The 27,126-nt window shown below is 39.3% G+C and overlaps 1 protein-coding gene across 8 annotated transcripts in view; it reads left to right on the top strand.

Moving 5' to 3' along the window:
* RAP1GDS1 (Rap1 GTPase-GDP dissociation stimulator 1) overlaps positions 1-27,126 on the top strand; it is a 137,220-nt gene that overhangs the window by 31,358 nt on the left and 78,736 nt on the right. The gene's annotated exons all lie outside the window — the stretch shown is intronic.

The raw sequence follows: 27,126 nt of genomic DNA, 5'->3' as shown, positions 1-27,126 counted from the left end.
CTTTTAAAATTTACACTGTGGGAATTTAGTATATTTGAATTGTACGTTACAAATGATTACAATCTGAAATTAGAGTTTTTACTTTCATGTGTAACTTCAGAGTGGTTGTCTTTTTTGTTTGGGTGACATTACTAGTAAATAGAGTATATGTGTCAGAATCGTAAGAGACAAGAGTTAGAAAATTTGAATACTTATTAGACTTAATAGAAAATACTTCGTTTAAGCAAGCATTTTGTGTAAATCTCTCATCTAATTTAATATAGAAGCATTCATTTTCTCATATAAATACTTCAGATCTCAGTTTTAAATGTTCTTAGTAAATATGTGAAGGCTACCACCCAAGAAATCAGCTTTTGTTTATTCTGGTCTCTTGCTTCAGAGTCTAGTTAGGAGAGTCTCAATAAACGCTTGCTCAATTGTAGTACAGTTACTCTATTTCATACTTACTTGAAAATTAAAACAATGTGCCACCTATTTTCACCTCTAAACTTAACATAGGAATTGTCTTTATAGAAAGTATGACATCTGATCACCTTGCAAAACAAAATATCTTAAGTCAAAGGCCCTAAGACAAGAGATATTAACAGTGCATTCATTATAGAAAATCTGTTTCATATTAAGAACATGGGGACCATGTTGCATTGCTGGGGGACCAAAAAAACAATGCCATCCTGATAACCAACACAGCTTTAAGTTCTTGTCCTGCGGATTAGGCTGTTTACCTGTCTCATTGCTTCATTTACCTTTGTATTTTAACTTTGTTTAGTTAGTTGCCTCATAACAATTCCTATTTTATACAAGAGTCACATAATTGTTTAATGCAGATTACTGTATGAATCTTCTCTAACAGTAAGAACTTTCTTTTGTCATTTGCTTTTAGTCTGCTTTGTGCCTTTAATATTTCTAAACAAATTTACTCTCAGGTTTACCAAAATTATTTCTTAAGTAGGGGACTTTAAAACTTAATCAACTGTTTTTTAATAGCCATATTCAATCTGCAATCACTGAACATGAAAGATTGCTGCTGTTTTCATAGAAACGAAAAATTATTTTACTTAATTCTTTCATAGGAATACCTAGATTATGCCTTTTTACCCTGTGTTATCAAATACACCACAGAAGTGATAATGTTTCCTATGTAAACTAATTGACTATGCTCACTTCCTTCACGTATTTTTTATCATGTGGCTCTTTTAGTTATTGTGTTTTTTGCCCACAAGGGCTTATACTGGTGCTAAACATAAATTATCAAAGTATCAGTTTTCCTAAATAAATACAGGGGTGGGCAAAAGTAGGTTTATAGTTGATATGGCAAAGATACGCAGGTTATGATTATTACAATAGCTTTATTCTCTGTATACTCTGTTTCTCATACTTAAAACTGTAAACCTACTTTTGCCAACCCTTGTTTATTATTTAAAGAATAGAGGAGACATCTCACACCTGTCAGAATGGCTAGTTCTTTTTTTTAATGACTATTACAGTAGCTTTATTAACTCAAAAGAATGTCACAAGTAATACAATAATTAATAAATGAATAATATAAGATTAAACTTCGTGTTTCATTACTCACAACTTGTATACCTACTATTTTGCCCACCCTGTATTTTGAAATGCTTCCCTTGAGTACTTTTTGTTAGCTAGTTCTTTTGGGTTTTGAAATCAGAACATATAAAAGTGATATTTTTGTTTCCTCTTTCCCTTGTGTCTATAGTTGACTTATTGTGTTGGCTTGAACTTCTCGCACAATAGTAAATAACATTGAACTGAATAGTATCTTATTTTAGTTTCTGATATTAATGGCAGCCCTTTTGATTCTTTACATATTCAGTCTAAGACCTCTTGATTTAATGTAAAAGTCCTTTTTTCTGTTAAGAAAATAGTCTTAATTAAATAGTGATTTTTTTAAAAAATCAAGAGTAGGTAACTTTAAACCACACATCCTTAACCTAATCAATTAATATTTCGAAAAGCAAATATCCACCTTTTATTATTTTATGGTTTGTTTATAATAAAATTATTTGTTGGGAGCATTAATACTAAAGGAACTTTTTTTTTAAGAATGGGAAGTATAATACTTACATGGTCTCAGAGTCAAGGTCATAGAGTGTATTAGTGAGGTTCAGTATTATTTATATCTTCCTTTGTGTTATTCAGGGACATATATTTATGTAATGAAAATTAGTACCTAAAAGTGACTAAAATTCATAATATGGCACTAGCTGGTTTGGCTCAGTGGATAGAGCGTTGGCCTGTGGATTAAAGGGTCCTGGGTTCGATTCTGGTCAAGGGCACACGCCTGGGTTGTGGGGTCGATCCCCAGTAAGGGGGTATGCTGGAGAAAGCTGACCAATGATTCTCTCTCATCATTGATGTTTCTATTTCTCTGTCTCCCTCTCCCTTCCTCTCTGAAATCAATAAAAAGATATAATAATAATAAAAAATAAAATTAATAATATGAATTAGATATTTTAGAATGAATGATTATTAAATGGTCTCATAAACACCATAGAAAATTTCTTAATTTAGTAATGTATAGCCCCTGTAGGTTCAAAACTACAGTTGGTAAAGCATTTTTTCTACCAGAAAATTGTTTACAATTGCAAGTTCATACCATTATTAGCCTTTGAACTATGTCTATAGCTATAAATGTAGATATTCATTTTTTGTTAGTTTGTTTCTATTATTCAGCCCTGAAAATGTGAACTTGATTGCTTACAATTTTTCTTACTTTATTTTAATGTAGCTTTACATAGATTCCTCTTAGTGAATTTGTGATGCCATGTGAATTTTGTTATTTGAAGACTTAGTGAAATATGAATATAAATTATTTTATAAATTAAAATTGTTTTAAGTATTTCACATTAAAGAATATTTAAAAGTATGTAAATTTTGACTCAGAGGAAAGAAGAAATATTAGCTAGAAAAGTCAGTGATTAAAGTAAATTCTCCTTTTGGAGGTTTGATTTTGTATGAATCTTAATTCACACAAATCTATATTTTAAAACTATAATGGATGTCCATCGTATCATGGGAATGTTTTATACTGAGTTAATAAATAAAAGCAAAATTATTTCATTTTTATTGTTACATATTTATTATAATTTTCACTTTGAGTTATAAATGTATCTGAATATTAATGACCATCTGCAAAATTGGTGAAATAGGAAAAAGAGTCATAATATTAAAGACAAAATACAGAGGAAAAGATTAATTCTTTGCTTGCAGCAGTCAAAATAAGGCAAAAATAGGTAGGAAATGGAAAAGATCTCAAATTAAGAACCACTTTTTAGAAGCACATTAAAAAGAAGTTGAAGAAATGTATGCTAAGTCAGAAATATATCTTCTTAATATAAGATACTACATTATTTTCTATTTGCTGTACAATAAGATCTTGATGAAAAATACTAAGGCCAAAAGTATATGTCATATTCTTTTTCAAAAAATATATATTTTATTGATTTTTTACAGAGAGGAAGGGAGAGGGATAGAGAGTTAGAAACATCGATGAGAGAGAAACATCGATCAGCTGCCTCCTGCACACCCCCTACTGGGGATGTGCCCGCAACCAAGGTACATGCCCTTGACTGGAATCAAACCTGGGACCCTTCAGTCTGCAGGCTGACACTCTATCCACTGAGCCAAACCAGTTAGGGCAATATATGTCATATTCTTAACCACATGCAGTTCATTGTCATTTTACTCTTTCATAAAAAAATCACTAATAATTGAGGAAATGTGAATATTTCATGTTTTTATTAAGGTACAGTTTGTAAGTTTAATTTTTAGAGTAATATTCATATAATTGGCTATATAACGTAGAGAATCTTAATTCTCTGTTTTTTTGTTAATAGTATTTAGTGCCTTTTGTTGTCAGATACATTCACTTGGAAATTTGGACTATTTTGCCACCACTTAAAAACAATGTATTTGTATATTTCTCTGAAATTTAAGAAAGCTAGTACATTTAGGTAGAGTGAAAGTTTTTTTTCTTTTCTTACTCTAGTTATACAGGGCTGTTGGAGCAGTAGTAGAGAATACTGTGTGACATTTCATGATCCTACACATTAATTATTCATCTCTAGGGTAAAAAAAACCAAGTCCACTTACTAAGTGTAGATGGACCCACTAGAATATATGTATTCAGTTGAGTTCATACTGCCATGATATGTCATACTGGTTTGGTTAAATCTTAAATATCTAGTTTAAAGTTATATTTGGGACATTTTCTGCAGTGATGTCATACTTGGATGAGGTGTGAAGATTTAGACTGCACATCTTCCATCTTCAGGTCTCATTGATTCATATATTCAACACTGAGTATTTATTTAGTATGCTATCTCCTATTTATTTTGTGTGTTATCTCCTCATAATGGCAGAAATTTAGTCCCTGCCTTCAGAGCTCATTATTTTGTGTTGGAGACTGATAAGTAAATGTAAAGTTATAATTTATCATAGTAAGTACTGTAATAGAGATATGTTCAATGTCTGATAGGTGTGCTTGTATTTGATTTATTGTCACATCAAAAAGGAATAATCCTAATATATAAAAAGCCAGGGTTGTCATGACCTAAACGACCAGACGGATGACTGAACAGCAGGCTGCGTGGGGTTGATCAGGCCAACAGGGGGGTTAGTGAGGGATGACCAAACGACTGAACTGCAGGCTGTGTGGGGTGATCAGGCCAGCAGGGTGGTTAGTGAGGGATGACCAAATAACTGAACAGCAGGCTGCGTGGGGCGACCAGGCTGGCAGGGGTTAGTGAGGGACAACCAAATGACTGAACAACTAGCTGCATGGGGTGACCAGGCCGGCCAGTGGGGGTATTTGGGGGTGACCAGGCCAGCAGAGGGGGGCAGTTGGGGGCAGCCAGGCCGGCAGGGGTCACTTGGGGGCAACCAGGCCGGCAGGGGGGACAGTTGGGGGCGACCAGGCCAGCAGGCAGACGCAGTTAGGGGTGATCAGGCTGGCAGGCAGAGGCAGTTAGGGGCAATCAGGCAGGCAGGCAGGTGAGCAGTTAGGAGCCAGCGGCCCCGGATTGTGAGAGGGATGTCTGACTGCCAGTTTAGGCCCAGTTCTGGATTAGAGAGGGTGAAGGCTGGGCTGAAAGGACTCCATGCCCCCTGTGCACGAATTTCATGCACTGGGTCTCTAGTAAAGGAATTAAAGGCAATAGGAAGTGATCTGATTTTAATACTTAATTCAGCTTTTTAAAACTATCAACTTCAATTGTTGACTAGATTTTTAAAAATTTATAGTGACATACAATATTTGGTTTATGTGTATAAATGGTGATTTTACATTTATGAATCTTATGAAGTGATCACCATAAGTCTAGTGATCAGTACATAGTTATTATGATATTATTGACTATATTCCCTAGTCTATACATTACCATGACTTATAACTGGCAGTTTGTGCTTCTTAATCCCCTTCACCCTTTGTAAAACAAAAATTGTTTTAGAAAACACTAGAAGTAGTTAATTTACATGAAACATAATGAGCTAATTTATACTCTGCCCTGAATAATTTAATAATATGCATGCTGATGCTTTTGATTCACAAACCACTCTGGCATGGTTCCAGACCTGTGCTATCCAGTGAAGCATCCACTAACCACATGTGGCTATTGAACACCTGAAAGGTAACTAGTTGCATTTGAGATGAGCTATATCCTCAAAGGCTTAGTACTAAAAAAAAGAATGTAAGATGACTTGATTCTTTCATATTGATTACATATTGAAATGATAATATTTTATAAGTAAAATATTTATTAAACTTAATTTCACTTGTTTATTTTTACATTTTTTAAACATGGCTGCTAGAAATTTTTAAACTATATATGTGGCTCACATATTTCCATTGAACATCACTGTCCCAGATCAATGCTTCTCAAATATTACAGCGCATAAAAATTATTTAGAGAAATTGTTAAAACTCAGATACCTGGGCCCTATCCCCAGAGGTTTTATTCAATAGTTTTAGGTGGAGCCCAAGACTTTGCATTTCTAATAAGCTCCCAGATGATGCTGATGTGCTAAGCCATGGATCATACTTCAAGTAACAGGGTTCGAATATAGGCAGTATCTTTTCTTCTGTGGCATGTATGTATTCTTACTTGGAAATATTTATTAAAAAGGATAAGGGATACCCTTTTTTAGGAGTAGTGGTATATTAGGGTTCTCAAGAGAAAAAGAACCAATCTATATATATAAAAAGCCAGCAACAGGAAAGCCGTAATGACTGGAACAACTGGTTGCTATGACGCCCACTGTGGTCAGTGAACCTGCCTGATTGATCTGCAGCCCCTCCTCACAGCCAGCCACGTCCCTGATTGACCCCCCTACCCCAGTAGTGGGTGGGGCCAGCTGGCCAACCTCCTGCAGCCCCTTCCCCTGGCCTGCCCTGCCCACAGTGGGCCCCCACCACCCTGATTGGCCCACAGTCTCTACCCCCAGCCAACTCTGACTCCGATCAGCCCCCCTACTCTGATCAGGGGCAGGGCCAGGGCCAGCTGGCCAACCACCCATGGCCCCTCCCCCAGGCCGCTGGCCCCCGATGGGCCACCCCCATCCCATTTGGGGGCGGGGCTGGCCGGCCCACCCCCCATAGCCCCTCCCCACAGCTGGCCCCACCCCCACAGAGCCCCCTCCACAGCAGTCAGGGGTGGGGCTGGCCGGCCTACCTCCCATGGCCCCTCCTCCAGCTGCTGACCCCCAATTGGCCCCCGCATCCCAATCGGGGCCCCTCCCCCGAAGCCAGACCAACCCTGATTGGGCCCTGATCAGCCAGCCAACCTCCCACCATCTCCTCCTCCCAACAGGCCCGGCCCCGATCCACCCCAATTGGGGCTGGGCTGGCCAGACCCCACCCGTGCACAAATGTGTGCACTGGGCCTCTAGTAGGATATATAAAGACAGATTGATATCTCTAGATCAGAAATTTTTAACCTTTTTTATCTCGTGGAACACATAAACTAATTACTAAAATTCCTTGGCACACAAAGTATATTTTGTCTTTTGCCAATATGACAGAAAGAAAAAAGGTATTATTTTTATTCATTCACACCGGATGGCTGTTGTATTGGCTGTTGTCATTTTTTTAAATTTGGCAATCTAAGGGAAAAGAAGGCAGTGCTCCTGACTAAATAGTCAGGTATTGCATGTTTTAAAAAATTCTTGGGGAACACTGGTTGAAATTCTCTGCGATAGGAAGAAATACGTGAGAGAGATTTTAAGGAATCTCACTCAATTATGGAGCCTAGCAAGTCCAAAATCTTCAGGATGGGCTGGCAGGTTGGAAACTCCGGGAAGAGCTGATGTGCAGTCATTTCTGAAGATGATATGCTAACAGAATTATCTCTTGCTCTTGCACTGGGGGTGGGGCGGGTGGGTGGGTGTTGTTTGTTAATGAGATCAGTCTTTTGTTCTATTCAGGCCTTCCACTGACTGAATGAGGTCCACCTACATTATGGAGGGCAAACTGCGTCACTCAGAGTATACAGATTTAAATGTTAACCTCATCTAAAAACACCCTCACAGAAATACTCAGAATACTGTAGGGTTTGACCAAATATAAGGGTATCCTTGCCCAGCTGAGTTGACACACACTAGTAAAAGTAACTAACCATCACAAATGGAATTTATATTCCACTAAAGTATCAAAATGGATTGTGTGGCATAATAATTATGTGTTGGGAAAACTGCTAGTGAGGAATGATGCCATTGGTATTAGAACTTTCTAGATAGGAATCTATAATTTATTTTACTGAGGTTTTTCATGACTTACTTTATAATATTCATTGTGATAAACCCCCAAACAAGGCTCCAAAAGGCACAGTAATGGTTGTCTAGTTTTTTTAAGGAGACGTATGTATGCAGAGTCTAGGTTGTGGCACACAGTGTTCTACAAGATGAATTCATTTTAGATGCTTGTGATTTTCACTTTCCTATGGTTGTTACATACACGTCTTTTCTCCTCTTTGCTAAAGGAGCAAACAGAATGTTGTCATTTGGTTCATTATAATAGTTGTGGATTATTCATCTTTTCTTTCTGATGTGTGCATGTGGGCAGGATAATATAAAGACAAGGTAATTTTGTACAACAATTTCTTAAGGTTTAAAGAACATTTTTGCATATGTTTGCTTTTGAAAAATATAATCTAGGACTTGATTAGCTTAATGCAAAGTGAAAAATTTAGTCTCTGCATGAGTTAGTGATTGGTAAATAATTCTATAAAAGTCTTTCATTCTTGAGAGAATTCTTAAAATATAAGACAGTCTTTAAGAAAGCTCAGTTCTTTTTTTATGTTAGAAGTAATTACAGCTACTACAACATCAATACATGTAACTCAGTTGCTCCATCTATAACTGTTTATCCATTCCTCTATTCCAATTTATTTCAGTGTATAATATTTGTATATCCCTTTTTCATTTGTTGAGTTGTAAACTCCTTCAGGGCAAGACAATTCTGTTGAACTAGCATTAATTGGGTACCACCATGTATTTTGTACCGTGCCCCGGAACGTTTGGTCAGACAAGTAATAGTTAAATTTTAATAGAGTGTAATACATTATATGGTAGAGCTGATTATAAAATGTTGGGGAAACAGAGAGCTGGATTCAACTCACAGTGGTAAGAGTCTTACAAAATGTCACAAAGGGACTGACATTTCACCTGGGTTATGATGGGTAAATAGGGTTTTGCAGCCATACTATTCTCCTTCTACCTGCCTTTTCTTCAAACTTTGAATAATATCAACCATCTACCTTTTCACTTCCCAATGCTGATAGCCTTCAGCTGCTGGCAAACACACACACACACACACACAATGAGTAAAAAAAAAAAATCACCCAATGGTATAGAATGTAGCTATTACAAATTTAGGATCTCTGTCCTCAGCTAGTAATGCTTTTTCTTTCTTGTAGAATATACATTTTCTCCTTACTGCTTAGAATATGCTTTATTATCTTTTGAAATTCAGTTCAAATGTTACCTTATTTATGAAAATTTCCACGATCTTCACGGAGCTGTTGTATATAACCTCCATGGTAGTATCAGTCATCATTTATTAAAATATTTCTCTTAATAGACAGCTCTGTGAGGTTATGATTTGTGTCTTCTTTAGCTTATATCCCCAGTAAGGACTCAGTAAAAATACATTTTCCTTGAGTGATCTTATCCATTCTCAGGTCTTTAGCCACTATAAATAGATTCTAACAGCTGGACACAATTACAGCATTGAGTATTGGGGAGGGGAATGATTTTGATGAGCAGGATCAGGGAATACTGGATTTTGAAAATACAGTGTATTTCACCCAGTTAATGTGAGGACCCAGGAATTATGGGAAGAACATTCAAGCATAGGAAGCAACGTATACAAAGTCATAGTGGTGGGGGAAACCTAGTTCAGTTAGAAACTGAAAAGTTTGGTATGGCTAGCAAAAAAATGTACATTCAGGGAAGATAATATCTGGAAAAGAGAGTAAGAGGTCAAATTATGAGAGACATGCCATGCGTCTTAGTCCACATGGGCTGCTATAACAAAATAGCCTAGATTGGATGGCACTTCTAACAGTTCTAGAGGTTGGGAAGTCCAAGATCAAGTTCAAGGTATCTGGTGAGGTATGTTTCCTGACTCATAGATAGCTGTCTTTTTGCTGGGACTTCACATGGTACAAGAACTGAGGCATCTCTCTAGGATCTCTAGTTGTAAAGCCACTAATCCCACTCAGGAGGACTCTGCCCTTATGACCTAATCACTTCCCAAAGGTCCCACTTCCTAATACCATCACATTGGGGGCTAGATTTCAACGTAATGAATTGGGGGAGGAGCGTACAAACTCACTCTAGCACCATGCTAAGGGAAACCACTGAAAGCAAATAAAAATCAGATTTGTGTTTTTAAAAGATCTCTATGGTGACAGATTTTAAGAAGGTTGGAGAATAGCTAATAAGGAAAAAAAGAAGATATCTTTTTCTTAGAAACAGGAGTTAAGGGTAGTTTACATCATGGTTAAGTATGAAGGAGTGAAATATTTACACTCTGATATCAGGAAAGGTTATCTGTTTTCAGTATCTCTTACTCCTGTTTCCAGATATTATCTTCCCTGAATACACCTTTTTTTTGTATATACAGAGAGTAGTAAATGTTTAGAATTTCTTGCTTAGGGAATGTAACAGGGAAATAACTAGAGTCAACTAAAACATTATGGAACAATGGAGAAGGTCTAGTTAAGAATGTAAAATGTGAACTTATCTTGTGATGCTAGTTAACATATTTAATAACATAACATTTTAAAATTAGAGAACAGGAAGACATACATGGCTGGATTTATCCACTGTCAGGGATTGAGTGGCAAGGTGAAATAGATAGGGTTTTAGGAAAATTGCTGAAGTCATTGATCATTTTTCAGAGTAGGTAGGGATGAAATGAATCATGGAGAGGGCTGATATATTGGGAAGGAAGAAGTTGAAGGAATAGAGCTTTCAGTGAAGTTAAAAATGTTCAGTAATCTACACTAATAGAGGAGAAATATGCAAATTGACCATCACTTCACGACACCCACCAGCCAATCGGGAGTGAGTATGAAAATTAACCTCATCGCCTCCATGGAGACTGACAGCAGGGAGGAGGCAGCTCCCAGCATGGCCTGCTTGGCAGTTGCCATGGTGTGGAGCCAGGCAGGCCCCACAGAGAGCAGAGAACCACAGGGAGCGGGCCTAAGCCGTCAGTAGGACATCCCCTGAGGGCTCCCAGATTGGAGAGGGTGCAGGTCAGGCTGAGGGACACACCCCCTGCCCCCGTGCATGAATTTTGTGCACTGGGCCTCTAGTAGAGAAATAAAATACATGATAGGTTAGAAGACTGTGCTCAGAAAGTAACTTCCAAATTTACGCTTTCAACCATTGAGCAGTTCTACATAATAATGGGGCCCTAGTGTGATTGTATGGTGGATTGCTAAAGTGCAGTAGAGAATTGGTCATTTATTAAAGTCAAGGAATGTGGGGCCAAGTCATTAACCGCTTCATGTAGATTCATAGTTGTTCAGGATGATAGCAAGAATTGTAAGAGAGAAAAAACCTGAGAGTAAGCTCCAGTGAATTTTAGGTTTATTAGAATGCTAGTGATGAGAATGGGGCAAATAGAATGTCACCAAATGGTAGAGAAATTATTTTTGCATGAAGCCAGAGGACAAATGGCTTTAAAAAGACATTTTTCAGCTAAGAAAATAACTCAAGCTTCAAGCTCTCAGTCTTGGGGTAGAAGGCGAGGAAAAGAGAGCTGAGTTCTGCTGAAGAGCAGTGAAAGGAGGAAGGTAGTGTTTTGGGAGTGTCTGGCATTAGTTTAGAAAGTTTAGAGATCCTCAAAACAAAACAAAACAAAAACACAATAAACCCCACCCCCCAAAAATAGTTTAGAAATCCAAAGGGCACAGGTAGGAGTGTTCAAAACTAGTTCTGAAGGAAAAATTCTGGTCTAGTATTAGAAATTCTGTGAGATAGGAAAGTTCTTTAACCGTCTTGCAATTATTCTTGTTCTAGTTATATGGCTTGGAAGATTGTGATTTATTTTCTTACTAGTAGCCCTGTGCACAAATCCATGCACCAGTAGCTCTCTGTGGGGCCTGGCTGCTCCGTGCCTGCTGCCCAGAGGCTCTCCACAGCCCAGAGGCCCATCTGCGGCCGGGCGCGGAACACTTGCCTTGTCACCGTGGCGACAAATCAAGCATTCCGCCAGGCCGCTCATGCTGCCCGCTCTCAGTGGCCGCTCCCCCAGGACTGGGGGTCTCTGGTGGGGCTGAGAGGACTGGGCACTGCCATCTTTGTGATGGAGTGATGGTTAATTTGCATATTACCTTTTATTAGCTAGGATTTATGATCTTTTCTCATCCTCTCTTTTTTAAGAGAGTGAATTCTTCTTTGACTAATATTATTTCTTCCTTTGTTCTCCTGAATTAGGCACCATTAACAGACTTCCTTCACACTTTTTCTCCTTATCATTTAAGTAGAGCCACCCTGTGAAACTCTGCTTTCTTTCCTATCTTAGGACATTTTGCCTTAACCTTTTGCCCCGTTGATTTTGTAGGATTTTCAATTTGATATTTGTCTTGGGCATTACACAGAGACCTAAGCAATTGCTGTAATGCCATTATATCTAGTAAATCCAGGGCCAATTTCTTTCAGTACTCATTTTGGGTGCTATACATTACTATTCCCTACATTACTATTGCCCAGTCTGCAAAAGGTATCCTATCTAATAAAGAGGGACTATGCTAATTAACCATCACTCCATCACAAAGATGGCTGCACCCACAGCTGAGGCCAAGTTCCCATAAGGAGCCTTAACGAGCAATCAGCAGGGACCTGAGGCTACGCCCTCCCCCACTCCGGTGGGGCTTGACAGGGGATCTCAGGCCATACCCCCCACCCGGCAGGGCTTGACAGAGGACCTCAGACTGTGCCCCACACCCAGCAGAGCTTGACAGGGGACCTCAAGGTGTGCTTTCCATCTTGGTGCTCGGCTAGGGGACCTCAGGCAGCTCCCCCCACCCCCCGCTCCAGTGCCAGGCTGGGGGACCTCAGGCCGAGCCCCCCCACCTGGTGGGACTTGACAGGTGACTTCAGGCTGCACCCCCCCACCTGACGGGGCTTGACGGGGACCTCAAGGTGCATTTCCCATCCTGGTGCTGGGCTAGGGGACCTCAGGCTGCTCCCCCCACCCCAGCACCAGGCCAGGGAACCTCAGGCCACACCCCCCACCAGGTGGGGCTTGACAGGGGACTTCAGGCCGCACCCCCCACCCCAACACCAGGCTGGGGGACCTCAGGCCATAGCCCCCACCCCAGCACTGGGCCAGGGGACCTGAGGCTGCGCCCCCCTGCCTGGCAGGGCTTGACAGGCGACCTCAGGCCGTACTCCCCACCCAGTGGGGCTTGACAGAGAACCTCAAGGTGCACCCCCAGTGCTGGGTCAGGGGAACTCAGGCCGCACCCCTCGCCCAGTGGGGCTTGACAGGGGACCTGAGGCTGCACCCCCCCCCCCCCCGCCGGTGGGGTTTGACAGGGGACCTGAGGCTGTGCCCCCTCCCGGTGCCAGGCTGGGAGACCTGAGGCTGCACCCCCCTGCCTGGTGGGGCTTGAGGGGAGACTTCAGGCCATGCCCCCCACCCAGCGTGGCTTGACAGGGGATCTCAGGCCGTGTCCCACACCTGGCGGGGCTTGATGGGGACCTCAAGGCACGCCCCCCACCCCAGTCTGGGCTGGGGGACTTTAGGCCACGCCCCCTGTCCTGGCGCTGGGCCAGGGGACCTGAGGCTATGTCCCCTGCTTGGCAGGGCTTGACAAGGGTGGGACTGGCCGGGTCTGGATCTAGCCCAATGGGGTGGGGGCCGGCCGGGTTTGGGTCTCACGCGATTTTGAGGCACATGTGGGTGGGCGGGGACTTGACTCTGGGTCCTGTGGTGTGCCCCAGACTCTGACAGGAGGAAGGTTTTAATATACATTTTACTAATTTTCTTTTATCTCTGATACTTCTATTATAGAGAAAGGGCAAATAGCAATATTAAGTTATTTCCTCTAATTAATGCCCTTTTAATGTGCACGAATTTCGTGCACCGGGCCACTAGTTATTACATAAAGAGCACAAACATCTCCAAATCAGGGGTCAAGGTTATTTTGCCAGTTCTTTTAGATTTCTAGACCCAATTCCAATGTGTAGGAGAAGCAGGTGTCCCTCACACCAACAACGAGCAATGCTCTGGACACTAGTTGGGTGTCCTACAATTCAACTCAGTTCCACACTGTCTATCTAAAGGTTGTATCAGATTCCACAGGCTAAGGGTTCAGCCCTACAAGACTGCTTTCTGCCCCCACTTCTGATGCCATCACAAGCCCAGGCAACATGTTAACCTGTGCTTCTGATTGACCCTCTTTAAATTAGTCTGGGGCTCTAGTAAGGTCGCATTGAGGTCATGTCATCTTCCTCTGAACTTGAGCTGAGAACCAGCTCTTTCCGAAACTGCCCACTGATGGTCTGCTTCAGGAACTGTTGACTGCAAGGCCACCTGTAGAGAGGTGGCTGAAGGCAGTGATGGTCTGGCCCCTGTCAGGACCCCAGGGCAAGCCCCACCCTGGCCACTCATGTCTAATTTCCTACCTAACACCTCTGTACATTATGTCTGTTGTGGGATTTAAAAATATATATATGTTTTTTATTGATTTCAGAGAAAGGAAAGGAGAGAGAAAGATAAAAACTCGATGAGAGAGAATCATCGATCTGCTGCCTCCTGCACACACCCCTATTGGGAATCAAGCCCGCAACCCTGGGCATGTGCCCTGACCATGGCCTCCACACCAGCCGAACTGTTGTGGGATTTTTATCAAGGTATTCAAACTATACTGGTCTCCCTCACTAAACTATAAACTCTTTGAGAGCAAATATGTATCTGGCTAGCCATTTACCTAGTACTTAATACGTATTTAATGCTGAGTTGGTGCATTAAATGAATCCAGTAACTTTCATGATTTAATGTGTGTTGATTTACTGATAGCTTTTCAATATAGTGTGTATTTTAAGAGCCATTATTTAGTTTAGTTACTATTTTATCAGCGATAATTAAATTCAACACATATGCTTACTCTACTCTTGGTAGATTATTGTGGCCTGAAGTCTGCTTCTCTTTTCAGTTTAGTGTTGATGGGTTTTGTTGTTATTGTTGTGGCTTAAGTATATTGAAAAGAGCTGTTTGAAAAGTTTATTTGATTCCCTCCTCTTTTCAGAATGATTCAGTGTAGTTGTAGTTCTAGACAAGATAGTTTTAAATAAATTACCAGCTTTTTACCAACAGGTTCTTTTGTCATACTCTTGATGTCTTCACACAAATATAAAATAATCATTTTTGTCTCATGACTTATTTTGTAACAATTAGTATTTCATCTGACAATCTTGTATATTACTTTTCTTGAAGTGCTTTGGTTTGCTCTTTCCTCCATTTATTTCTTTAGTCTTCTAAATCCACACTTTTTAAAATATTGATTTTCCTCAAATTGTCTTATAGTTAACAACTCCTATGTCACAACCTAGACATTTTTCCTAATAATTAAAATCCTCTACCAAAAGCTTACATAAATTACTGATTCTTTATCATTTCAGCATTAAGTTCTCTTTTTTTTTTAACCTTTGGGAAATTAGCATCAAATTTGATTATTGGTTAATAATAATCTGTTTTTGCTTACCCATTCTCAGCTCTTTCTTGAACCTCACTTGCCAACTTTGAATTTCAGCTCTCTGGGATTATACTTGAGAGGAAATTGAAATTTATATCCACAAAATTTCAAAACTTTTCAGGTTTACTTAAACCAACATGATTTTACTTGGATTTGCTTTCTCTTTCATTGAGTTTTTTTAATAAAGCAAGTCACTACAGATCAGTTCTTTGCTTCTTTTATACCCTGTATTTTTTTTTTTTTTTTTTTTAAGAGTCGCTGCTCTGCCCCTACCCACCTCCCTTGCTCTTTTTTCCTCTCCTCTTTGGGAAAGTTCTGAGATTTGAGTGAGATGACCTCATCTTTACTCACTAAGTCACAGAGTCCTTTCACTGAGATTTGTTTAGGCCTAAACTAATCAATACATGGTGTAGCATTTATCTGGCCAAATTAATTAAGTCATATTGGTTTAATTGCTGTGAACCATGGGACTTTGGGTTTGTTTGTTTTGTTGCTTGCCTGTTAAGACTGGGAACTTATAGCCATTTTTCTACTATGATATGAACTAGTCTGATAATGCTAACACAAAGGTGAGTTGAGGAGACTTCAGAAAAATGGAGCAGGAGCCCTAAAAATCATTTAGGAAGCTCACTCTATTTCTAGATTTTACAGTTATGTGAACTGAGAGCTAATAAATTTTCCAATTGGAGTATAGTATGATAGTATATAGTAGTATGCCCTGATTTATACAGATTTGGAATAGATTTTCTTCTTATAAAATAATGTGAGCATATTGTATACAATTTGGAAAATAGAAAAAATTATAATTATTTTATAAAATTTGAATTATGCCATGTAAATGTAGGTTCCTTTTTATAGCAATTTTTAAGCATTTAACATGATAAACTTTTCAAATGGCATTTTAATGATTACATAATGTTTTTTTGGATGGCTAGTCCACAGTAGTAGTCATCTATTGTTGAACACTTTTAAATTATATCTTAATTTAAGATGATACTATGAGCTATTTAACTGTTTCCTTTGGCCAGACTTACGGTAGTGCCCATTTTAAGTGACTCCTTACTCTTTTTCCTTGTATGTGTAACTTTTTGTTATTTCTTTTTGTTTTCCTGAAAAAAGTGGAGTAAATTTTGCCTGCATCACATTGACTTGTTTACAAAGAGTAATATTTCCTTAAGTGGGTTCCTTGGATCACTCTTTTTTTTTTCCAAATCCTCACCTGAGTATATTTTTCCATTGATTTTTAGAGAGAGGGAAAGAAAGAAATATCGATATGAGAGAAACACATCGATTGGTTGTCTCCTGCACCAGAGCCTGGCCCTGGGCTGGGTAGGAGCCTGCAACCGAGGTATGTGCCCTCGCCCGGAATCTAACCCAGGACCCTTTGGTCCACAGGCCGACGCTCTATCCACTGAGCCAAATCGGCTAGGGTGGATCATTCATTTTTTTAAGATGCTCATTAGGAAATAATTTGTTTATTTCAGGAACAGTATTTATTTCTGTAGGCTTTTGGTAAACATTAATAAATTAAGGTCTTCAAAAAATCCAATTGTGTATATGCCAGGTCTCTAGCTTTGTTTACTTCATATTTTCCACCAAGGTATTTCACAATAGGATGGAGATGGATCTTTTTCTGAAAATGTTCCTTTACTCTGTTTTACTGTATTCTCATTTTCTTAGTATAATGTGAGGAAATCCACATTTACTATAGGAACTATATTTTCAGTAATTACTTTGAACTTCTAGGTCAGTGGTCGGCAAACTGCGGCTCGCGAGCCACATGTGGCTCTTTGGCCCCTTGAGTGTGGCTCTTCCACAAAATACCACAGCCTGGGCCAGTCTATTTTGAAGAAGTGGCGTTAGAAGAAGCTTAAGTTTAAAAAATTTGGCTCTCAAAAGAAATTTCAATCGTACTGTTGATATTTGGCTCTGTTGACCTATGAGTTTGCCAACCACTGTTCTAGGTGAACAGTTCTAGTTATATACTCTGCTTTTACCCTAGTCATTAACACAATTCCTCTTGGTGTTTATTTTCTCAGTAAATATCTTTCATTTATTTTCTAACGATACAGATCTTAATTTTTTAGCAACTACTCTATGACCTAGTTAGTGGATATTTTAAAGAAAATAGTCAAACTAACAGATCTCCTTGCTTATTCTAGTGATGATTTCCACACACATAACTTCTTTGATTCCCACAGCTTACATTATCCTAGAATTGAAATGACTGCAAGACTACCAAAATCACTTGTAATTTTCTAAAATGACTCTCACAACTTAATGTTTTAGTAAGACCTGTTTCTGAGAGTGAGTCACTGTGTAAAATGTGTCTTTGTTCTGCCCTCTTTTCTTTTCATGACTGCATACATCCATTTACTTCCTGTATCTCTTGTACCTTTTATTTGCTTAAAATCCTTATTGGGGAAGAAAGGGTCTCATCAGTGAAAGAAATATCATTTTATTTATTTCCCCCTGCCCCACTTTATATACTTACATTTTATCCTAGAAACATTGCCTTCTCATTTGTCATACCCTAATTTTAATCTTCTTTTACTCAGCATATTCCTCTTCTGTGTTTTAAATATTTTAAACCCCTTTCACTTTCTTATCACTCAGTTGCCTCACTGTAGTTCTCATTCCTGCAAAATATGTTAAGAAAATTTTTTTCACATAATAACTTGGCAGATCTGGTCAAGGTATTGTCATCACCATATGTCTTCTAAAATAACAGTTATGGTAGGAAAAGCAGTGAAATAGGAATCATAAAAATTGGATTCTTGTTCTTTTCCCAGTATAATCTTATTACAGAGCCTTATTTGTGATATGAAGAGAACATGACCTAGCATGCCAATCTCACTTGACCTGTTTTAAAAATAGAGAATATGTTTGAAAATGCTTTCAGAATTTAAAAAAATGTTTTGATATAAATTTAAGATAATGTATCAGTCAAGTACCTTTAAATGAACACACTGAGTCTGAATGAATAGGAATTAGCTAAAGTGATAGGGAGTGTGTGGTGTTTCAGAGAGGGAACATGTACAGTAAGGAAGTAATAAATAAGATGATTAATTTGGTTTACTAGAAATAATTTAGGGTGGCTAGAGTGTAGATTGTCATGGAGGAGTATCAGGAGATAGGATTGGGAAATATTATGGATGTGCTTGAATATTGGAGCCCTGGCCATTGTTGCTCAATCGTTAAGAGTATCAGCCCTTGAAACCAAGGGTCTCAGTTTTGATTCCTGGTCAAGAGCATGTACCTAGGTTTAGTGATCTGGGCTCATGCAGGAGGCAACTAGTCAATGTGTCTTCTCTCTCACATTTGTTTCTCTCCCTCCCTCCTTCCTACCCACTCTCTCTGGAAAGCAATGGGAAAAACATCATCAGGTGAGGATTAACAAAAACAAATAAAAAAGTTATGGAGAATCATTTAAAGATTTAAATTAGGGAATGACATAAAATTTGCATTTCCACAAGTTTATTCTGGTATCTGTGGATCACAGATAGGAGCAGTGGGAGGAATGTGTGGCTGGAGTTAGGGAGACTCATGGGGAGGCTGTTGCATTTAATAAAGGTCAGAACTAAGAACTTGATATAACATGATTGTATAAAGGAAAGGATAGATGCACAAGATGCTAGTGAGATGGAATCTGGAACTTACGTTCTGATTGAATGTGGGTGGTAGAAAGGCATTTACTCAAAGAGAAAAATTTGCAATCATTCTAGGGCGGGCTTCTGGCTTAGATGGATTCTCTGCCTTTCACTGAGATAGAAACTAGAATGATTTTAAAGAAAAAGAGGGTAAGTTTGGTTTGAAGAATGTTAAATTTGAGGTATTTATGGTATATCCAAGTGCAAATGCTTTGTTTTCAGTTGGAAAAAGGAGAGAGGATTTGGGACTTGTCTGTGTTGTAGTAAATGAAGCTTTGAATTTGGATCAGATTGCCTGAGCACAGGGCAAGGTCACTTGTTACACCCTATTCTAAAAATTTACCCCTTGAGAAATGAGTAGTTCTTCAGAGACAAGGATACACATGCCTCCTTTTTAAGTCATATTCCTGGTACTTGCAGTCAATCCAAATCTGCGTCTCCTCTTCAAAATCTGTTATAAGGATTCCCTGGATATGTAATATAAAGATACTAGTTCTTTAAGTAAGACTTAAATTTTTTTTTTTTTACTTTGTATTGTTTACACTGTTACAGATGTCCCCATTTTATACACCTCCCCTCACCACACTGTTGTCTGTGTCTATGGATTATGCATATTTGTTCTTTGGCTAATCCCTTCACTTTCTTTCATGCAGTTTCCCCCCACCCCCACCCTCTGACAGCTGTCAGTCTGTTCCATATATCCATGTCTGATTCTGTTTTGTTTGTCAGTTTATTTTGTTCATTAGATTACACATATAAGAGATATCATATGTTATTTGTCTTTCACGGACTGGATTACAATATTTCCCTTAGCATAATAACCTCTAGATTTGTCCATGCTGTTGCAAAAGGTAAGAGTTTTAATTTGATAAATGCGTGCATCACCCCTGGGAGGGGTTTTCCCCTTTTAATTTCTTTATTTGCACATATTTTAAAAGGTATTTTTATTACTTTTAAAAAAGTTATTTTTTATTACTTGAAAAAATACTATCAATTTTTCCAAATACATTTTTAATCCAAGAGAGTTATAGTAATAACAGTCATTATTTTTGTTTTTCTAACTTGGAGTTTACTGTAAATTGGTTATCAAATGCTTTTTACTAATTTATCCTCATGAAGCCTATATGCTAACATAACATCAAAAATTCAACTTATTGTAGTAGCATACCTGATTCTTTATTGTATTTACTTGGCAGCTTTTTGGGAACTTCAGCCTTTCTCAAGCTATATCTTAAATTATGAGTTATTCCCATTCCACTTGTCTCCTCTGTTCTACCAGGTGGTTGACTTTGAGAAGTTCTGCAAGCGGTGCTTTACCTTCTCCTCCCCATAATGCCCTTGTAGCCTAGCTTCTTGATGTACTCTTCTTTAACGTTTCTCTGACCTGATTGCTCAGTTTTCTTTTTTCCCCTTTTGTCAGTGGCAGTTTCATAACTAAGCTGCTTATTGCCAGCAGGAGGCCAGGTAGAGTGTGGACACAGGACTACAGGGACAGAATAAGCGCTTGCTGCACTCCAGGGCTGTTGTGATGGATATGACTCCTGCAGTAGGACCTACAGATAGTATTTTAGAGGAGCAATTGCTTATCATATATGGGTCCTTTAAAACTCAAGGATTGCCAGTGCCTGTAATTTGTAGGCATACTCAAACATTTTTTACGACCGCACCTAAATGTGAAGGGGGAGAAAGATAGTGAATTGATTCCTGAAACCATTTAAAAGATGTGTGGTTAAAATGTCTATAGTAGCTCTAACCAGTTTGGCTCAGTGGATAGAGCATCGGCCTGCGGACTGAAAGGTCCCAGGTTCGATCTGGTCAAGGGCATGTACCTTGGTTGTGGGCACATCCCCAGTAGGAGGTGTGCAGGAGACAGCTGATCAATGTTTCTCTCTCATCGATGTTTCTAACTCTCTATCCCTTTCCCTTTTCTGTAAAAAATCAATAAGATATATTTTTTTAAAAATGTCTATAGTAGACTGGCAAAAATAATGAAAAGCCTACCTTTTTATAGGCCTTTTGAGCTCAGAACATGATTTTTTTTACAAGTACCCCTTCCTTTATTTAGACCTGCAAACACTAACTGCTGACTACTTCTTAATGCTCTTTTAAAATAATTTCAGATTATTCACAGATATCTGAGAACATCTTTTAGTTTCACAAATCACTATGCATTTGAAATGCAGTGTAATGCCAGTGCACAAAGTATATATGAAATGAGGCTGAAACTTTGTAATTATTTATTGAACAGTGACATTTTAGTGATAAGCAGTATTTGATCCTTTGTGTATTTATGCCACAGGAAAGAAGGGTAATTCCCAACTGTTGAATTTAAATTCTAAACCTATATAGAAATCCATATGCTAACAAATAAATAGAATTCCTGTTAGATTTTTAAAAATTATAAATCAGATTTACATGAGGATTATATTTTTTCCTTTTATTTCTCTGACAGTAGCATAAAAAATACTATTCCCAAATTCTTGATTCATCTTAGTATAACTTTTCTTCCAATTCCTTGGATTATAATATCTGAAAAGTCTGTCTCATCAGAGTACAAGAATTTTGTATTGTTTTCATTTTTCCTCTATCCCCATCAACTCTGATGTTAAGCCTTTCTTTCAGTTATAGTCAAAGGGAGACACACATGGGTGATTTGCAGTTAACTGCTTGCCTCCAAGCACATAAATGCCTCGACTTCACATTTAATCATGATCCATGCCTTATGCCATACTCCTGCTCTTTTGTCCTAGCACCAACAGATGGTGGTACAAGACCCCTGGGGCAGCTAAGGTTGTACATCTTCTGGTCAGAAAAGGAAGGATTTTACTGTGGAAAATTGGGTTCAGTTCTTTTTGGCTTCTTGCTTAAAAAAAAAAAAATAATGGAAATTTGGTGTGAGGTTTTCAGGTGGTACCTTAAAAACTTAGAGAGAGACCAAGATGGCGGCATAGGTAAACACCTAAACTGCTGCCTCGCACAACAATTTCAAAACTACAACTAAAAGACAAAAAGGACATCATCCAGAACCACAGGAAGGCTGGCTGAATGGAAATTCTACAACTAGAAGGAAAGAGAAAAGCACACTTAGACTCAGAGGAGCTGCAGGAGGCAGAGGTACTGAGATGTGCATGCGGAGAGGACTGGCAACTGAGTGCGCGGCTGGCTTTCTCAAGTTGGAGGGAGACAAAAGCTCCCAACTGCACTGAACTCCAGTTCTGGCCGAGACTCTGGGGAATCAGACTCATTCAGGGAGAAACTGGACTGTCTGGCAGCGGGTGGAACTCAAGGGCGGCTTTCTCTCAGAGGTGCTTGCAGCAATTACCACGGGACACTGAGACACAGGGGCCTATTAGGACAGGGCTGATGGGAAACCAGTGCTGTCTGCTCCACCCTGAGACTCCACCCCATCCAAGCTTAGCACAGAGGCTGCAAGTCTTGCCTCTTAAGGGTGTCTCCAGCACAGAAGTTCTCCCAGCGTAGACACAGCTGATCCTCACAGCCAATTGGCCTGGAGGTCAATTCCTCCCAGTGGTACCAACAACAATCAAGGCTTAACTACAACAAGACCGTGCACACAGCCCACAAAGGGGTGCACCAAGAGTGTCCACCTAAGGTAACTGGGGAGGCTGAGCCACTGGGCCCTATAGGACACCTAGCACACAAAGCCATTCTATCAACTCAGGGAAGCAGCCAAAATGCAGAGACAAAGAAACAGGTCACAAATGAAAGAAATGGAGGAAAGCAAATGACTGGATATAGAGTTCAAAACCATGGTTATAAGGTTTTTCAAGAATTTCCTAGAAAAGGCCGATTAATTTAGCGAGACCCCCAAGGATATGAAAAAGGACCAACTAGAAATTAAGCATTCACTGACTGAAATAAAAAATATTATACAGAGATCTAACAGCAGACTAGAGGATCGCAAGAATCAAGTCAAAGATTTGAAATACAAAGAAGCAAAAAGCACTCAACCGGAAAAGCAAAAAGAAAAAAGAATCCAAAAATATGAAGATAGTGTAAGGAGCCTCTGAGACAACTTCAAGCGTACCAACATCAGAATTATGGGGGTGCCAGAAGAAGAGAGAGAGAGCAAGATACTGAAAACCAATTTGAAGAAATAATGACTGAAAACTTCCCCCACCTGGTGAAAGAAATAGACTTACAAGTCCAGGAAGTGCAGAGAACCCCAAACAAAAGGAATCCAAAGAGGACCACACCAAGACACATCATAGTTAAAATGCCAAGAGCAAAAGACAAAGAGAGAATCTTAAAAGCACCAAGAGAAAAACAGTTAGTTACCTACAAGGGAGCACCCATATGACTGTCAGCTGATTTCTCAACAGAAACTATGCAGGCCAGAAGGGAGTGGCAAGAAATATTCAAAGTGATGAATAGCAAGAACCTACAACCAAGATTACTCTACCCAGCAAAGCTATCATTCAGAATTGAAGGGCAGATAAAGAGCTTCACAGATAAGAAAAAGCTAAAGGAGTTCATCACCACCAAACCAGTATTATATGAAATGCTGAAAGGTATTCTTTAAGAAGAGAAAGAAGAAGAAGAAAGGTAAAGATAAAAATTATGAACAACAAATACATATCTATCAACAAGTGAATCTAAAAATCAAGTGAATAAAAAATCTGATGAACAGAATAAACTGGTGAATATAATAGAATCAGGGGTATAGAAATGGAGTGGACTGACAATCCTCGAGGGGAAAGGGGTGTGGGGGGTGCAGGAAGAGACTGGACAAAAATCATACACCTATGGATAAGGACAGTTGTGGGGGGTGAGAGCTTAGGGTGGGGTGGGAACCAGGTGGAGGGGAGCTATGGGGGGACAAAAGAGGAACAATTGTAATAATCTGAACAATAAAGATTTATTAAATTAAAAAACAAAACAAAAAAAACTTATTTTAATCCATGAAACAAAACAAAAGCAAAAAGGCACATTATATTTTATAAATGGGCTTGCTAAAAAGACAACTGCTATGTTTATGTCCCCATCATGTGTACATAACATTTCGAATAATCTGAATTGTAAGAAATCTAGTAAGTGACAGCATACAAGAGGACAGGTTTCATCTATTTATGCTTAAGTTTTCTGTTGTAAAAAATAACACCAGTGGTTGCCAGGTGACATACATTTCAATTTGTTAGTTCAATAGGATCTGAAGTTGATGTTTAAGCTCTGTGATTAGTATGATGGGTGACTTTTAGACAAGTTTACTTCATTTTTCTGGGCATCTAGTTTTGTTTTTTTCAACTAATAAATAAGGTTGTTTTAAGTACTACATATATCTTTTTTAGTACATAAAATGTTAGAAACTAAAGTAGTACTAGCTATGTGAAAATGCACTATGCTTATGCTAGGAAAAGAAAATGCATAGATGGAGTTTCAACATTGCGTAATCTTGGTTACTTGATCTGTAGTACCAATGTCATGGATAAACATAAACGAATTGCAAATTACTTTTTCAAAGATAATAAATACATGGAAATATAATTATCTATCTACTTTCCTATTGCTTTAGCCATTTGACAACTAACTCGAGCTTCTCTTGATGTTAAGAGAGTGTTATGGTTCTGTAACCCTGGGTACTCAAGCAGTGCACAGCAAAGTGGTTCTTAACATTTTTACCAGAGTGTGTGGTTAGAAATACATTTTACATACAGTAGGCATACACATACAGTTAATTACGAATGTGCATATATATAATTCAAAGTTTCAGTAACAGTGTTTTTACCTTACTCTGGGCAAAATTTGTCCTATCCTTTTGTTGTTTTTGCTGGTGTTGTTCATTCTGGTCTCTCTTTAAGAAATTGTTGGTCCTTGTTCACTAAATGCATTTCAGAGTTTCTAATGGATTAGGACCCACAGTTTGAAAAACACTGCATTAATCTGCACTTACTATAAAGAAATGCAATATTTTTGTAGAATTTCTCAAATTATTTTACTAAAATTATTTTTCTACTCTATTGATCACATCAACTACTAGTCTCTTAACAAGAAAGCTTTAGAGTTCTCTCTTATTAGTGTGTATATCTAAAGTATGTATAGGTAGAGGATCTATACATAGAAACAATTTTAAATATAATGTTTTAATGAGCTTACCACTATCTTTAAACATATGCCATGCCTCTTTTTTTAAAAAAAATACATTTTTATTGATTTGAGAGAGAGGAAGGAGAGGGAGAGAGAGAGACTGAGATATCAGTGATGAGAGAGAATCATTGATTGGCTGCCTCCTGCATGCCCCCTACTGGGGATCGAGCCCGCAACCCGGGCATGTGCCCTTGACTGGAATTGAACCCAGGATACTTCACTCCACAAGCCGACACTCTATCCATTGAGCCAAACCAGATAGGGCTGCTTTGCATCTTCATTCCAGGTGTTCTTGTTATCTTTTATTTTAATAGGTCATGCTTTTAATAACAGATACATGAAGTGACTTGGTTTCATTGAAAGGTTCTTTATATATATTTTATCAAAGATAGAAGTAGAGGTCTCTTGGCTTTCTGTATCACTAAATCTGTTCACTACTACTTTTCATCATTAGTGGTGGTTTGAAGAGTTGAATGAAAAACATAGTAGTCATATAGAACTATAGTTTCCTCTATCTCTCCATATAAAATAGGAGGTGATTTTTTGCTCATTTAATTGATATTTTAAAAACTTCTGGTAGCATATAGGAAACCATAAAATTTGTATATACAGGGTCGGGCAAAAGTAGGCAACTGTAAACTTACTTTTGCTGCTCCACCATATATATAGTGTCCAAAAAAAATTTATACACACTTTAAAGCTGATAACTCACTTAATTTTCACTCCTTTTCAGGTTTAACTGATATGAAATAATGTGAAGTCAGACTAAGCTTTGAACAAAGAAAATTTATCCTAAAGTGCTACTAGACTTTTTTTTATGGAGATACATAACAGATAAAGTTTATGGTACAAAACCCGCAACAGTCGACAAATTGAGGATGCGTAAAGACCACATGAAATAATTTTTGATGTTTGCGATTTCATTGCTTTGCATTATCAGCAGTGCTTGGACCAGAATGGTCATCAGTTTGAAAACAGGCATTTACAAAAAAAAAATTATTTATTTCTGTAGATTCTTTTAAATCTTCAAAATGAACTATGTATAATAATAAAAGCATAATATGCAAATCAACTGAACAGCCAAACAGCGGAACAACTGTCCAGACGACCTTCCGGACAAAGCCGAGGCACCGGGGCTGCGAGGGCCTAGGCAGCAAAGGCCTACTTTTGCATGAATTTCGTGCACTGGGCCTCTAGTATGTTAATAAACACTGATTTTATAATCATTCCAAGTGTGTAAATATATGTAAAAATAATACACTGTTACAGAATTCAGAAGGGACGTAGAAAAAAGACATTTCTACTCTGAACAGACAGGCTTGGAACTGACATTGAAAAGTAAGTTTAGTATACAAATGGTATATTCAAAAAGAATTTCTTTATAATCTGACTGTAAATAGACAAAAGATCCTATCTAATAAAGAGGGAATATGCTAATTAACCATCACTCCATCACAAAGATGGTATACTCACAGCTGAGGCCAAGTTCCCATAAGGAGCTTTAATGAGCAATCAGCAGGGACCTGAGGCTATGCCCTCCCCCGCCCCCGTGGGCTTGACAGGGGACCTCAAGGTGCGCTTTCCATCCTGGTACTGGGCTAGGGGACCTCAGACTGCACCCCTCACCTGGCAGGGCTTGACAGGGGACCTCAGGCCGCGCCTCCCGCCTTGGCACCAGGCTGGGGGACCTCAGGCCACGCCTCCCACCTGGTGGGGCTTGATGGGGACCTCAGGCCGCGACCCCCGCCCCGGCGCCAGGCCAGGGGACCTAAGGCCACGCCCCCCACCTGGCGGGGCTTGATGGGGGACCTCAGGGTGTGCTTCCCGTCCTGGTGCTGGGATAGGGAACCTCAGGCTGCTCTCCGGGGGACCTCAGGCCGCGCTCCCCACCAGGTGGGGCTTGACAGGGGACTTCAGGCCACGACCCCCACCCTGGCACCAGGCCGCACCCCCCACCCCAGCACCGGGCCAGGGGACCTGAGGCTGCACCCTCCTGCCTGGCGGGGCTTGACAGGGGACCTCAGGCCGTGTTCCCCACCCAGTGGGGCTTGACGGGGGACCTCAAGGTGCACCCCAGTGCTGGGTCGGGGGAACTCAGGCCGCGCCCCCCTCCCAGCGGGGCTTGACGGGGGACCTGAGGCTGC

This window comes from Plecotus auritus (genome assembly GCF_963455305.1).
Source record: "Plecotus auritus genome assembly, chromosome: 1".
Classification (NCBI taxonomy): Eukaryota; Metazoa; Chordata; class Mammalia; order Chiroptera; family Vespertilionidae; genus Plecotus; species Plecotus auritus.
The sequence above is the reverse complement of the archived record's forward strand: the minus strand, read 5'-3'. Positions and strand labels throughout refer to the sequence as shown.